The sequence below is a fragment of the Dermochelys coriacea genome, chromosome 7 (assembly GCF_009764565.3).
Source record: "Dermochelys coriacea isolate rDerCor1 chromosome 7, rDerCor1.pri.v4, whole genome shotgun sequence".
Taxonomy (NCBI): domain Eukaryota; kingdom Metazoa; phylum Chordata; order Testudines; family Dermochelyidae; genus Dermochelys; species Dermochelys coriacea.
In genome coordinates, this window is record NC_050074.1 from 4,262,286 (window position 1) to 4,277,507 (window position 15,222).

The window sequence follows — 15,222 nt, forward strand, 5'->3', positions numbered from 1 at the left end:
ACAGTCGGTGTTACATACCATATAGTGTATATAGCAATAGCTCGCCACAAGGAGAAGATTATGGTCTGTATTTCTGGCTTAAAATCAAAGTTTCAGAATTATGCCAGTAACTTTATTTGCCTCAGTTTTGTGGTATGTGGTATGTTAATATAGTGATATAAAAAAGTTAATAAATAAAAAACCCTATAACTTTTATATAAAATATATTATAAGCCACACTCCAAAGGGAATTTGTGATTTGTAAGTATTTTGAACTTCAATGCCACGCTTTTAATATATTTCAGGCTTTTTGATCCCCAGCTTACTTTATATTCTGAAGGCATGCATTTGTTTGCTGTAATCTCAAGAGAAGATAAGCATGACATCTTGTTCACACCTGTGGTTTTAGGGATAAGAGTGTAGCTGCCAGGTGTCGGGTTTTCGACCAGAAAGTCCAGTTGAAAGGGAACCTGTACAGCGTCCAGTCACATGTACTGATTGGTAGGGTTGCCAACTTTCTAATCACACAAAACCAAACACCCTAGCCCCGCCCTTTCACCGAGACCCCGCCCCCTGCTCACTACATTCCCCCTCCTTCGGTGGCTTGGCTCTTCCCCCCCCAACTCACTTTCACTGGGCTGGGGCAGAGGGTTGGGGTTGGGGAGGGGTGAGAGCTCTAAATGGAGCTGTGGGCTCTGGGGTGGGGCCAGAAATGAGGAGTTCAGGGTGCAGAGGGGGCTCCGGGCTGGGGCAGGAAGTTGGGGGGGTGGGGGAGCTCGTACTGGAAGTGTGAGCTCTGGGCTGGGGCCAGAAATGAGGGGTTCAAGGTGCTGGAGGGGGCTCCAGGCTGGGGCAGGAGGCTGGGGTGTGGAGTGAGGGCTCTGGGCTGGGGGTGTGAGCTCTGGGGTGAGGCTGGTGTTGGGGTGAAGGAGGGGGCTCCAGGCTGGGGGACTCAGAGTGCAGGAGGGGACTACGGATTGTGGCAGAGGGTTGGGGTGAGGGCTTTGGGGTGGGGCCAGGGATGAGGAGTTCAGGGTGTGGGTGGGGGCTCTTGGCTGGGGCATGGGGTTGGGTGCAGGGGGGGTGAGGCTTTGGGCAGGAGATGTAGGCTCTGGGTTGTAGGAGGGGGCTCAGGTTTGGGAGGGATCAGGGCTGGGGTTGGGGTGCAGGAGGGGATATGGGCTCTGGGATGGGGCCAGAGATGAGGGGTTTGGGGTGCAGGAGGGGGCTCTGGGTTTGGGGGGGCTCAGGGCTAGGGATTGGGCTGCCGAAGGGGGTATGGGCTCTGGGCTGGGGGGTGCAGGCTCTGAGATCGGCCAGAGATGAAGGGTTTGGGTGCAGGAGGGGGCTCCGGGTTTGGGAGGCTCAGGGCTGGGGGTTGGGGTGCAGGAGGGGGTATGGGCTCTGGACTGGGGGTGCAGGCTCTGGGATGGGGCCAGAGATGAGGGCTTTGGGGTGCAGGAGGGGGCTCTGGGTTTGGGGGGGCTCAGGGCTGGGGATTGGGCTGCAGGAGGGGGTATGGGCTCTGGACTGGGGGTGCAGGCTCTGGGATGGGGCCAGAGATGAGGGGTTTGGGGGTGCTCAGGGCTTGGGCAGGGGCTTACCTCGGGTGGCTCCTGGTCAGTGGCGCAGCAGGGCTGAGGCAGGCTGCCTACCTGTCCTGGCTCTATGCTGCCCCCCGGAAGTGTCCAGCAGGTCCGACTCCCAGGGTGGGACGGGAGTGGGGGGCACAGGGCTCTGCAGCATGTGTTGCCAGTTCCCGGCCAATGGGACTGCGGAGTCAGTGCTCGGGCAGCATGCGAAGCCCTGTGGCCCCTCTGACTAGGAGCCAGACCTGCTGGCCGCTTCTGGGGTGCAGAACCGCTGCCTTGGCCCTGCAGAACCGCTGACCGGAGCCGCCAGGGTCCCTTTCCGACTGGGTGTTATGGTCGAGAACCGGACACCTGGTCACCCTACTGACTGGACACCATAAGTCCCAGGGGAGGCACCGGGTCATCAACCTGCGCCAGCCCCTGCTCAGCTGGGACCGCATCCTACCTGCATCTCATGGGCAGGCAGGCTGGCTTTGTGTCGGGGCAAAAGTTCCCATCCCAGCCCCAGAGCAGAGGGAGGTAGAGAGGATGGAGCAGCGAGCTACAGGGGAGGGGTGGAGAGGAGTGAGCAGGGGGCGGGGCCTCGGGGAAGAGGCGGAGCAGGGGCGGAGCCTCGGGGAAGAGACGAGGCTCGGTGCAGGGAGGTTCCAGCGCTCCTACTGTAGTGTCCAGTTTCCAGAAATTAGAAAGTTGGCAATCCTAGGCACAAACCCAGAGGCTGATCAAAAGGGAAAGGGGAGAAATGAGCGAGAAACACATGAAACAAAGCGAAATAAAGTAAAATAAAATAAAATAAAATAAAAACCAGCAGCAGCTTTTAGGCTGGGAGTTATGGCTGAATTCCTTTCAGCTGCCAATCCACTGACTCTCCCCATGGCCAAAGGAAACCCAGAAATAACTCCCCTCCACCCCGCAAACTTTCCTTGAATTCCCCACTCTCCCTCCAATTATGTTTGAATCCCCTGATTTGAAGGTGTGTGTTTGTGGCGATCCCCCATCCACAGACCGCACCAGAACCACCCAGTATAACACGGAGAGCCAGTCCCCACAATGATGGTATTTCCCAGGGGGCAGCAGGCAGTCTGAGTAGCTCGGTTGCCATCTGGAGCTGCTTCTTGGTGGCCTCTACTGCAGTCTCAGTTGTGCTGCCCTGGCACAGTGAGGAGACGCTGGTTGCCCTTCCCCCCAAACCGTTGGATATTGTCCATGCTACTGAGGGGATACTCAGACCTCGGCATGATCCCCAAATCCTACCTGTCCAGGCTGGAAATGCACTGCTTATCCTGGAGGAGGCTCCCTGGCATTTGCAGCAGCACAGGTGGAGATTTGGCCGAAACAGGTTACTCACGGAGGGGGCTGCAATGCAGCAAAGCACTGAAGCACGGGCTTCATGTCCCTCTTGGGAATAGTCTCCCTTTCATTCGACTTCAAGTTTAAAGCAGAGCACAACATGCTGAGGCTTTGCAAAAGAGGGATGGCATTCCTGGCTTGTTGGAATTAATCACGTGCCCAAGAGCTGGGCTGAATTTGGGCCTGTAAAATGAAATTTGAACTGAACAGCTTACTTAACAGTGCTGTGCTCTTCGCCAGAAGCCTGACAACTCAGTGGGTTTTTTCTTTTTCATTGAGCTCAGTGGGCACTATATTGAGTCTCAGAAAAACTGAAACTGTGAAGAGCGGTTATTATACTCAAATTCCTTAGTATAAGGAACAATACACTTGAAAGAAGAAGATGGAGGAGCGAGGAACCTTAAAATATCCAGGCTTAAGCAGCAGTGTAGTCAAAGTGCTCAAAGGGACTCTTGGGGTGGCTCCCTGGGGATTTCTGCAGAAAGGGGCCAGTCTGTGGAGGGGGTGGGCAGGACTTAGATTTGTGTTTTTATTTCACAACTGTGGCAGAATAACTGTGACATTTTGCAGATGATTTTGTACAGAGAGTCTGTGTTTGCAAGTGGATTTGCAGATGTGTTGATGGGCAGGTTTCAATATCTCTTGAGAAAATTGTGCAATTTCCAGAAGCTTTACATTTTCACACAGTTTTAGTATTCATTTGAATATTTTACCTTTCATGGCCCTCTTTATGCAAGCAAAATGTTAAAGTGTAGTTCTTTTGATCTGTTAGTGCTAATTTGGAAGTGGATGACACATGAGTTCAGAGAATGAGATGGAGACAAAACCTCCACCTCCTGATAGTTTCTTACTAATTTTTCCAGTTGTTGAAGGAGTACAATAATTCTCACTGTTGCAAGACAAGCAGTGTAATGTTGCATAGTAATGTTCTATGTTAAATGTGTTGCAATAATATCCCTCTACAAAATCATGTTGTCTGTTCAGGGCCAGATTAACTCTCCTGTGGGCCTGGGGCTAAAATCATAGAATCATAGAATATCAGGGTTGGAAGGGACCTCAGGAGTTGGGGTGCAGGTGGGGTGTGGGGTCAGGGAGGGAGTTTGGGTGCAGGAGGGAGCTCGGGGCTGGGGTAGGGGGGTTGGGGTGTAGGCTGCAGGCTCTGACTGGGATGTGCTTACCTTGGGCGGCTCCTGGTCGGGGGTGCAGCAGGGCTAAGGCAGGATCCCTGCCTGTCCTGGCTCCGCACTCCTCTGCTTCCTGAGATGGCCGGTATGTCCAGCCCCTAGGCGGAGGGGCCAGGCCACTGTGTGCGCTGCATGCTGCCAGTTTCCCAGCCAATGGGAGCTGCAGGGCCGGCCCTGGGGATGTGCAGAGATTCCCTGAACGCCCTAAACCTAGGGGCCCCAGGGGCATGCTGGCGAGCTGGTGCTCATGGCTCCAGCCCGTGCTGGGGGTGGGGCGGCAAGGCTTGGAGACCAGTGTCCGGCCCGTGGCGCAGAGACTTGCCACGGGCCGGATGAAAAGAAGCAGCAGGCTGCATCCAGCCTGTGGGGGCCCCCCTTAGCCCGAAGCCCTCGGCTGCAGCCCCTAATGCCCCTGCGTTAATCCGGCCCTGTGTCTGGTGCCACTAGAATGTCGCAGAGAAAACCAGTGTTTGGTCACCAAGTCAGGTGATGAGACAAGAGCAGTGAATTTTGTGAGGAAAACTAGGCACCAAATTCTTCTCTCCAGTTAAGATGATACAAATCTGGATTAATTCTACTGTGGTCAATGGAGTTATTCTGACTTTACAGCAGTGTAACTGGGAGTAGAATTTGGCCCCATGAATCAGCCATTGTAGTTTGGATGGGAGTCAGATATGAACTGCACTGTTGGTACCTGACATTGCACGGGTTGGCTCTTAGCTGCTGGAACCTATCAACTACAAAATTCATTTTAATTTAAAGTGAGACTGCTATTGAACACAGGGGGTGAGTCGCCAGAGCAATCTGCCTAGGAAGCTACACTGTTATTGCCTTTTAGCTTCCTCTGAATTCATCAGAGAATTGTGTAAAACTTTACAAACTTCTTAAGCTACAACTTAGAAACCAACTGCATGACGAGTTTACATTCTAAACAGCCAAAGGATAAGAGAATGGGATACGATGTACAAGAAGAAAATCAGGAACTGAGGCACAGAGAGGTTACATCCAAGATATTCCAAAGAGACTAGTGATTTGGGGTGCCTTGACTTAGGGCCTGCTTAGCGCCCACAATAGGATAGCACCACCTCTGCTTCAAGTCTGTCCTTCCTCTCTCTCACCATGAATCCAAGAAAACACCAGAAGTTCACACAGAGAATTAAATTGCGTTTAGCACCATTGCATGCTTTATTAGAGAAACTCTGCCTTTTGGATTACTGCGCTATCTTGGATAGAAATGTTTATTCAGTAAAATATGGGAGAGTGCACTTTAAATATGTCACAGAGCACTTGGAATGAGTCACTCTCATGGACTGGTTACACTGTAATTGCCATACAGTTCACAGCTCAGCAAACAAAAATAATTCTGCTAGTATATTGCCTGGGTGAGTTCACATCCCCTCTGCGATACGAATGGCCTTCCTGCCCAGTGGAAAGCTAGTGAAAACCTACTTCATCTGCTGCATGGATCAGAGACCAAAGATGCCACAAAACTACAAATATCTCAGAATTTGTTCTAAACCCTTTTGAATAGCATTAAATGGAATGAAAGAGCTCCCTTCCTAACCCTCCTAAAAATAACCCAGTAAACCATGCAAGATGCTCTGAATTCCATACCCCAAGGAGAATAAACTGCAGTAAGCCATGATCTCTCAAAGGAATCCCAGAGGTGGTGCATCTTAAAAAGCTAGAGTAAATGGTATTTGAAATTGTATTAATCAGACATGCTGAGAAAAGTGTGAATTTTTTCAATATGGTTTTTTTAAAGGTACAGTACTTTTATAACGAGCACTTCAGTGTCTGTCTCCTGCTGAGAATAGGTTGGCAGCGTAACCAGGTACATGGGATGGACCAAACTGAGAATGCCACACTCAGGGCAGACTGCAAGAATCAGGGCAGACAATCCCCCCAAACTGGTGGTTTATTCTATAATTAGATTCCCCAAACCAGTAACAAAAGAGTTTCTTCAGTAGCACACTGGTTAACCAGAAGCCAAACATAGTTCTCTCGATGCATTCCAGCCCTAGGTTCCCATCCAGACAAACTGGTCTAATGTAATAAGAGATTGCTGAAAACCCAATTCACCATATTTAAGGTTCTACTGATCCCAAAGGAACAGACATTTACCCGCAGGTCAATATGTATCTCAGTTCTTACCCAAATAGCATGCTGTCAGCCAATCCTTAGTAAACTAACTAAAGATTTTATTAAGAAAAGAAAAGCAGAGAGTTATAAATGGCTAATAGATCATATACATACAAATGTTTGCAAAGTCCTTATATCAGGTTTGTAGCAGTGATGTTATAGACGGCTGGCTTGCAAAAGACTCTCTGATAACTTCCAAAAGATTGGAAGGTCCTCAGTCCATGGTTCAAGATGCTCCTTTTAGTTGTAAATCCATAGTCCAGAGACTTGGAGCAAGAAAAAGGCGAAATGGAGATGTCTCAGGTGTCTGTATCCTCTGCCATGTGCATGGAAAGTAACTGTCCCAAACAATGCCCACAGCCCCTGTGTATGGCCCAAGGTGGAATTCAGGGTCCCATGAGCATATCACATGGCCCTGCATATTTTGCTGAATCACAGAGGGGGGGCCATTGGCTCCTCATTGCACAGGCACCAACTTTTGTTGGTGCCGGTGGGTGCCCGCCCCGACTCTGCCCTCCTACCACGTTCTTCATCCTCCTCCTCCCTCCCAGCGCTTGCCGTGCAAAACAGCTGTTTCACGGCGCAAGCGCTGGGAGGAAGGGACGGGGGAGAAGCAGGACGCAGCAGCACGCTCAGGGAGGGGCGAAGCAGAGTGGAGGCGGAGGCGGAGGTGAGCTGGGGTGGGGAGCTGCCAGTGGTGCAGAGCACCCACCAATTTTTCCCCATGGGTGCTCCAGCCCCGGAGCACCCAAAGAGTCGGCACCTATACCTCGCTTTCTGAGGCATCCACTGGAGAGGCCTACTGGACGGGATGAGTTTCTTCAATGGCCCATTTGAGTGTGGCGTGTCCTTAATGCGCCATCAGCACATAGCTGGCTAGCCCTGATATAAATCTCTCTGGGGGTGCCACCTAGGTACACAACATATGTTTGAGAAAGATACCCAGCCAATATTCATAAACTTCAAATACAGGATTTAACCAGGATAATCACACTTCACAGATTGTAACTTTTCCATTGACACCTTCGACTATATACTTTTTATCACATGTAGTGCAATTGTGCAACAGTGGTAGCAACAGTGATATAAATGGTCATCTTCCTTTTCATAACAGCATCACAGGCAGATCCTAGGATTCTTCCACCATCTTTGTTCCAGTAAAGTTTTAGACCCCTTCTTCATATTTAGGAATGCAAATGCATTCATCAAAGAGGAACCAAAGTACAGGAAGATTTGGCATTTCAGAACTTGGAGTTGCCATCTGGAATCCACAAAATACGTGTGTCCCTTTGGTAAAACACTTTAGTGGAGGGTTGGCTTTCCTTCAGGATATTCTTTCCTTATAAGAAGGACTTAATATGATCCCAAATTCCAAGGTCGAGCTCTGGGAAATTTATGGGGAAGATACGTGTAACAGTCACATATAACAGCAATTATATTTATAAAATTAGTCCATCCATTTTTGGTTCTCAGCCACTTCCTGAAGTGTCCTGTAAATTATCAGTTTCAATTTTCACACTAGACGCCAGCTAAGCATAGGCTCCAATTTTTCTGTTTACCAGGCATCCAGTTTTATAAAGTAATGCTGCTGCTGTTGGGTTGTTTTGTCCATTAGACAAAAGTAAGAGAGTTGCCACTGTGTGTTTATATGCACACTAGCTTTTTATAGTGGTCTGGAATCCTCTGCATTCAGATTCTAGTTATATAAAGTGGATAAGGGGCAGTACTCCACACAACAGTCCATTTAAAACAACACCTCTCGTGCAAAGTCCAAACAATGGGCTTGATCCAAAGCCCATTGAAAGATGGCTGTTGATTTCAACCTGCTTTGGATCAGGCCCTAGGTGCAAATGGATATCATTCCCATGCAAGCATCTGGGCAAATTCTGTGACAAAAAAGCTATACGTTGGTTAGGAATGGGTGTGTGTTTGTAACTTAATTCAGTGGCATTCCAGTGATATAATCAAGTACCTTTATTCTGTGCATCCAAGGTACTTGTACATGGCCCATCACCATGGTATCTGAGCGCCTTACAATCTTTAATGTATTTATCCTCAAACACCCCTGTGAGGCAGGGAAGTGATGTGACTGCCACTGTACAGGTGGGTAACTGAGACCTAGAGAGGCTACATGACTTATCCAAGGTTACACAGAGTCTGTAGCAGAGTAGAGACTTGACACCAAGTCTCCTGAGTCCTAAACTAGTCCCCTGACCACTGAACAATCCTTCCATTCAACCTTGTGTCAGTATTCCCAACTTTGATCCTTCAAAAATCATGAGTCAGGCCACAAAATCATAAGATTGGCTTAAAAACAATGAGCTTTTCAAAAAATAAATCATGTTTGGTTCTTTGTATTTGCCTTTTGCTTTCTGTGCCATAAGAATACACTCACTTCGTGTTACCTGGCTTTTCTCTTCAACCATAAGGACTAGAAATGTATCTTTTAAACAAAACTGGTGTTCTTTTGGAATCACATGACTCTAGGACCGAGGACTTTAAGATAAAAACACCAAATATGAGACTTGTGATTGAATTAGAAGAGTTGGTGACACTGATTGTAATTTTACATCCTCCTCTTGGTTGTTATTTATTATTTGTATTACCATAGTACCTAAGAGCCTTGTTCATGTACCAGGACCCCATTGTGATTGGTGCTGTACAGTCACCTATTAGTGGCATGTAAATGACACTTTTTTTGCACACTCACTCTGCCAAACTGTAAACTTACCATTCACGTCTCTAAAGAGAACCTGGTAAATATATAGCTAACAAGATAATATGACAAATCCAGTCATAGTTCAAGGAAATTAACTAGAAAAGAAGAACAAAAAATCATAAACCCTATATGGCCCCTATTTAAAATGTTTTTAACTTTGTTTAAATGTACATGTTATAAGCATTTCCTGCATTTGGAAGAAATATAAGAAGTTTAAGATAAAACATGTGTAAAAGGGGAAAAGAACAAAAATGTGAAGTATGGGTGGGGTAATAACCACAACACTATAATGCTGGGCTGTAGTGTTTTTTGAAATAGAAGATTTATTGCTGATTTCTTTTTGGTTTTGAATGATTTATAACGTTTTACTTGTGGCAATCTATGTTGTCATAGAAATTCTATTGAATTTATTGTTCCATTTATCCAAAACGATTTTCCAGACTTCATTTCATGGTGAATCATATGGCTGTTACTCAGAGAACAAAGCAATTTCAAAAAAGTTTTATGTTATGGAAAGCATAAACACTGCAACTATTACATTCATTTGTATCTCTATAATATGGACCTAACGCACAGCCCCTTAGCATCAAATTTGTCCACACTGTATAGCCACTCACCCTATGGAAATGAGAGTACCACTTCCTCGTTTGAGACAGGGAGCTGGGTATGGGAAATATTTATTGCTCGAAATACAAATCAAAGTTCTGGCATGCCAAACTACTACTCTTTTTTCATTCCTGACTTAACCCTCAAGGTGCTGAGCGTGTGGGCCCTGAGCCAGCAAAGCGTTTAACATGAATCATCTCATTAATTTCTCTTTGACTCATTAATTGACGACGGGGACTTCAGTGGGACTGCTCACACGTTGAAGTGCTTGCTGGATTGGCATCAGAATTCTGAGCATTTTGTAGGATTGGGGTGAGAAGGGCATAAACAGTCATCTCATGTTACTTCTTGCATAACATAGGTCAAATCACATCTCTTCTACATTGCTCAAAGGTCAGTGGTCCCCAAACTTTTTTGTCACACCCCTCCTTATGCTTAACATAATCTGTCCATGTTCCTCCGGGGGCCGGGAGCTGGGCTGCGGTCAGGGCCTTGGCTGGGGGATAGGCCGGGGCCGGAACAGGAGAGGAGCTGGGTGGCACTTCTTCACTGCCCATTGTAGGTAGGGTTGCCAACCCTCCAGGATTGCCCTGGAGTCTCCAGGAATTAAAAATTAATCTTTCATTAAAGATTATATCATGTGATGAAACCTCCAGGAATACATGCAACCAAAATTGGCAGCCATGCTTGTGTGAGCTGGCCCAGGCCACAGCTGGAGCCAGGAGCCACTGCCGGAAGCAGGGCTGGGGCTGGAAGCTGGGAGCTGGACCACAGTCAGAGGCCAGGAGCCAAAGCTGGGGCCTTGGCTAGAGAAGGGGCCAGAGCTGGAGTGGAACTGAGGGCAGAGTGGGGCAGGGTAGCTCTCCCTCTCTGCTCCCATGGGGGCTGGCCCAGGCCTCACTGCATCCCCCCACATATATGTTGGATGTGCCCCACACTTTAGTGCCATAGACAATGAATGGCTATTATCAAAAATGAACACAAAACCCCAGCAATTTTTTATCCTAATTCCAAGATGTGCACATGCCAAAAATGAGCTACCATGTGATCTCATTGTTCTTGGTTACCCCTTTGACTCCCTACAGCTTGCAACTTTGCATCATTTATGGGATTGCAAATGTTTCAGACGGAGCCTTTTTCTTTGTTCTGTAGTGTTTCTGAGCACTGTAAAATGCTGAGTGACCATGGCAGTAATAGAGGCCTGCACTTGCCTAAAACCTCATTGGTGAGTAAGGGGTTATGTAGAAGAAAGGTGTCTCTCCCAGTTCTTTCTTTCAAAATTCTGTTTTAATACATCAAGCCCTTGTAAAGGTATTGGGGAAAAAACCCTACATGTCCTTCTCCCCTCAACCAAGCAGGTATAGCATATGCTACAAATCAGAAGTTTTACATATATTAAGAAGAGAAGTAAATCTAGGTTTTACACTGTTGCAATCAAGATTAGAACATGGTCCTAGATAATTTATATGTCTAATCAAATGGATGACATCAGCCAGTTCCCTAAAAATCTGTGCACATATTTAAAACAGAATAAATTAGCTGCATACAGGCTTTCAATAACAACAACAAAATCATATATGATTCATAGTCTTAGCGTACAATTTATTCTTGTGCCAGCCATTTTAAATCCAGCTGTAAAAGTGGTTGAGAATAATTCCTTCTTACAGTACAAGCAGCAAAAGGTAATAATTAAGGATGTGTATATTCAGTGATTAACTTCATTGTATAAAGCAAATATTTCAGACTTTTTATTTCAATGCACCATGCAAAGTTGCTGTCTACCTGCTATCCCTTTGAGTTCCATTCTTCTAAAAATATTCTGGGTCTCCAATGCAGTATGTAATGTGACAGGGTCAGGCCAGATGGCTACAGGAGAGTAATAGAAGGCAGATATATTAGCCCCAGGCTAAGTAGGTCCCTTTTCCCTGGGTAAGGTAACAGGGAAGGTTCCAGAACAATCAGGAACCTTCTGGAGACAATTAAGACAGGCTGATTAGAACACCTGCAGCCAATCAAGAAGCTGCTAGAATCAATTAAGGCAGGCTAATCAGGGTACCTGGGTTTTAAAAAGCAGCTCATTTCAGTTGATGGTATGCGTGTAAGGATCTGAGAGTGAGAACATGGACTGTTGGAGGACTGACAAGTACAAGCATCAGACACCAGGAGGAAGGTCCTGTGGTGAGGATAAAGAAGGTGTTGGGAGGAGGCCATGGGGAAGTAGCCCAGGGAGTTGTAGCTGTCGCACAGCTGTTCCAGAAGACACTCTAGACAGCTGCATATCACAGGGCCCTGGGCTGGAACCCGGAGTAGAGGGCAGGCCCAGGTTCCCCCCAAACCTCCCAACTCCTGACCAGCCACAGGAAGAGTCGACCTGGACTGTGGGTTCAGAAAAACGGCCAAGCTGAGGGCGGCCATGAAGCTCCAAGGCGAGCAAATCTGATAATAAGAGCAAGACCCACCAAGGTAGAGGAGGAACTTTATCACAGTAATAAACCCACGTAACTGTTGCTTTTGCACCTAACTGGCTGAGTCATCAGAAAATTGGCTGGCCTACAAAGCTTTTTATTCTTCCCCCACTTTAAATTTCATGTTAGCCCTGTGTGTCCAGGGAAGGGAAAGAGCTGAAAGCTAATTGCGATGATTCCATCCACATGCTGGCATTCCTAATACCATTGCATATTTTTTTATTCTACCTCTGTGACAGCACAATGAGCTGTTGTTGATTTTTAATCTAAGACTAATTTGTCCAGGGAGGTTGCACTGGGGCAATAACTTCGGCAACCTTGTTTAAAGCTCTTAATTATTTTTTTTAAAATACCTGGCACCTGGACAAGTCTCATTGCTGGGGTTCCACAATCACTTTAAACTTTCTTGGACCCTTTGGGCTCCATTTAATGCTCATCTTCATTTTACTTTCATCTGTGCTTCAAGACGTTAACTGAGAGTGTCCGTACTGTATGTAAACTCTTCTCCTCTGCAGCCCTCATCTGTGGCAAAGGGGATACCTATCTGTAGCTCTTCCTTCTTGAAAGCAGATCTAAAAGATACAATCCAAACAGAAATTAAAAACCAGCCACTCCTTATGCCATATTGAAAGACTAAGGGCAGAAATCTCCAGGGTACAGCAGGCCTTATTTTGAAGGTGAGTTGTACTTTGAGAGAGGTTAGAATCAGCAGATTATTTTATTTAATAAAGTCAAAATTGATAAACAGACATTAAATGTGCGTTAAGAACTAACAATGTGTGTAAACATGTACGAGGAGGGCCTGTCCCGTGAAGAGCTTGGGGCCAGCAGCAGCCCTCTTGTGAGGGAGAACCCTGTTAAGAACAAGTTGGGCTTGGTAGTCTGGAATTGGTTGGGTGATTGGCTGATGTGCACCTGACTCGTATAAAGGCAGAAAGTGCCATCTGAGGAGGGAAGCTGCAGGAAGTACCCACAAGTAGTGGCTTTTGTGGTAGGCCCTGGGGTAAAGGGACTGGGGAAGAGTTGCTCAGAGCAGGGAGGATCTGGCAAGGAAGCCCTGGGTCAAATTGTTTAGCTGTTGGATTTATGTTGCACTGTGAGGAAGACTGTTGATGCCACTGATAAATGGTGCACTGAAGAAATACCTAAGCAGATCCTGGGTATGGTACTAATTATTTTCTGGGCTGGGAAACAGACTAGCAGCCTACAGAACATATCACATTTCATTGCGGTATGGACAACAATATCTAGGGTTAATGTTACATGAGGGGTTTCACTCTAACCCTCTGTTTTCATTCATTGTAACTCAGGCTTGATTTCTCCTGCAAAATGAATCTTTCTCAAGTCTGAAGAAAAACAATCCAGCTACTTCAGAGTACAGGGGGAATGAAAAATATAAACTTTTCCCATTATAAGAAAACTTTTGCAACCAAAGCAGTTCTGGGGAGAAGACTGGCAAGGAAGTAAACCTCTGAGGAGAAACTTGCCTCTGCGTGTTCCAGTGAAACTTTGCTTTGATTTGACTAAGTTAGCCACTGAAAATTTCATGCTGCTCGTGTATGGTGCAGTTTGCATGAGAAATGTTTGCAAGGCATGTAAAACATGCAGCTACAGAAACTTATGCTGCATGTGTGAGCCACATAGTGAAATGTTTTGAAGGTCCATTTAGGTCCCTGCTGACCTTGTAAGCGGTTAAGGAGTTATAAAAGGTTGGTGTAAACCTAGTATTTTGGGCGAGAAGCAGCACGGCTCTTGTGGCCTGAAGGAACTGTCACTGGGGAAGGCTTTTGGCTGTAAAGCTGTCAGGAAGGCTACCTGGAACATGAACATACTGTCTAACCAAATAGTTTCAGATTGTGGAATTTATTTTTGTAAAGATTGTCAGATTCTTCCAAGTGTGAAGAGGTTCAGAGTCTGGGAGAATAAGCTGCTGCTTTTTATGTTTCTTACTCCCCACATTTCCACCCCTCAAAATAAAGCAATAGCCCCCGTAGCATACAAAAACCTGCATTTGGACTACCTACTCTAGCACTCAAAAGTCAGGGAATGTCACAATTAAGGTTACACAGGCAACCTTAACTCCACTCCCTCATGCATATTCTAGTGTTCATATATTCTATTATAATAAGATGCCATTTTTCTACAACATTCAGTACACTTTTGTAGTATCTTGTAGTCATGGTCCGTGCGTGCTAGACAGAGTCCATGAAAGTCATTTATACCTAAAGGGCACAGCACATTGTACATATTAAGCATATAACAATGAGTAATAGTGAAAATTTACTGGCATATTTACGTCACCTATGTATGCAGTGAAGTTAGCTTTATAGCTAATTGTCTTTTTTCTCTGAATTGTAGCTAAGGAAGTCTGTGCTGCTGGTAGAAAACATTAAGTTAAAATGTCTATTAGTGAAGATACGCCAGACTCCAGCTGGCAGGAGCAGCCAATGTATGGACCTTCGGACATTCAGAAAACGTCCTGCAGTTTTTGCTGGACTTCTCTACCCTGTGCTGTTTAGCTGTTTGCTTCAACCCTCCCATCGCCCAGTCTCTCTACCTCAGCTTCACTCCACACTTGTCCTTCTTCTCCCCTGCGTTGGCTTCTTCACCCCAGCTCCCTACAATATCTTTTCTCCCTCCCCTTTGCTTTCCATTTAGCTGATCCCCTCCTAATGACCGCCCCCCCCCCGGCCAAAAAAAATAAACAACTCATCATGGAACTAACCTGCCATTAGCTGCTATCTCTTTTTGTTCTGCTGGTGTGTTCTACCCCTTCCCCCACTCTGTGTCTGTCCTGTCTATTTTGATTGTAAGCTCTTTGGAGTAGGAACAGTCTACTACTGGGTTTGTACAGGGCCTAGCACAGTGAAGCTTTGGTTGGTCCTCAGATACCATTGTAATAAATGTTTCATAATAATATTATACAAGACCATTCTGATAATGGAACACACATTAAGTATAAAAAAATGAAAATATGCTACACGTATCTGAAGTTGCTGAAAAAGTATATTGTATTATGGGAGGAAGTAGTATGTGATCACATGATCAAACTGTGTCAGAATACCAGGTTTCACATGCAGTTTAACTGTGGAAATTTGAGTACTTAACCATGGCCGTGTTATCTTCCTCTTAACACTATTTCTGTGTGACACATGCACATATAATTATGGCATTCCTTGGAAGAC

The 15,222-nt window shown here is 46.2% G+C and overlaps 1 protein-coding gene across 6 annotated transcripts in view; it reads left to right on the forward strand.

The window, feature by feature from the left end:
- The window catches only part of PTPRG (protein tyrosine phosphatase receptor type G), a 610,478-nt gene that overhangs the window by 391,422 nt on the left and 203,834 nt on the right, over positions 1-15,222 (forward strand). The gene's annotated exons all lie outside the window — the stretch shown is intronic.